Raw genomic sequence first — 1,067 nt, 5'->3', positions numbered from 1 at the left:
CCCATTCCGGACATTCGCATCCGGACATTCCCGGAATGAGTCACGCTTGGGTGTCGTGAGTTATCACATTACCAAAGCTCCAGTTATCACACCATTGAATTTAGACAACAGTTTCGAGCTAGCGCTACGTTTTAAAATAGGTGACGTATCAGTCAGGCTCTATCGACTTGCACTACTTGTGGAGGGTCCTGTTTTCGTTTGTTCTACCGGCACTAGAATTACACGCAAACCGAAAATAAAGTGAATTAACTTTGGCAATGATTTGTAGTTTAAAGTGTATAAGCATTTCATTTGATATGAAAACCACTTTTAAAAGAGGAATAAAAAAAGAAAAATACGTCTGCCGAAACCCGGGATTGAACCAGGGACCTTTAGATCTTCAGTCTAACGCTCTCCCAACTGAGCTATTTCGGCCACGTATATCACTCGTTTATTCATTTGTACTTCACTGTGTTTATCTCCACTGTAAATACATGTTTTGAAGCATTTTTTACTAATAATTATGAATTTTGATCGAATTAGCATATCGTGGAAAATGACGATTTTATATACACCCCTTTTTTCTAATAATTACTGCAATTTCTGCTCCATTAACAATTTGAATCATTAACAAAATTATTTTTTTATGTAGAAAATTAAATAAATAATTAAGAATACTTTTACTGTTGATCGATGCATTTGCAGTAAAATTTATTATACTGTTATTATACTATTGTTGAGATTGTAGAGAAGATAATTGCCGTAATTTTCTCATATACCTCGTGTTATTAATTAATAATACAATACACAGGGCTGGATGATCAAGACGTTCAAGTAATCACACTACTGCTCTGCAAGACCCGAAATCTAATTCGGGCAATTGAAAACTTTACAAAATTTCGACTGAAGTATCGTGAAAAAATTTAAAGAATAAATAATAAGCTTCAAAGTGAAATTTCTCGGTGAAAATTATAATTAATTAATTAAAATCTAATTAACAGTAATGCTCTTCAATAAATATTAAGGTTTTTGATTGGCGGAGAGTTATAGAAGAGATTTTAATCGGTTTTAAACTTAAATTGTTCTAA

The 1,067-nt window shown here is 32.6% G+C and overlaps 1 non-coding gene across 1 annotated transcript; it reads right to left on the bottom strand.

The window, feature by feature from the left end:
- Positions 1–341: 341 nt before the first annotated feature.
- Trnaf-gaa lies at positions 342–414 on the bottom strand. Its single transcript has one exon. It is a non-coding gene; the product is annotated as a tRNA-Phe (tRNA).
- Between the last annotated feature and the right edge of the window lie 653 nt (positions 415–1,067).

Source organism: Centruroides sculpturatus, unplaced genomic scaffold (genome assembly GCF_000671375.1).
Source record: "Centruroides sculpturatus isolate CEXI.00-Female unplaced genomic scaffold, Cexi_2.0 scaffold213, whole genome shotgun sequence".
Taxonomy (NCBI): domain Eukaryota; kingdom Metazoa; phylum Arthropoda; class Arachnida; order Scorpiones; family Buthidae; genus Centruroides; species Centruroides sculpturatus.
Note: the sequence above shows the minus strand (reverse complement) of the source record. Positions and strands in the feature narration are given on the sequence as shown.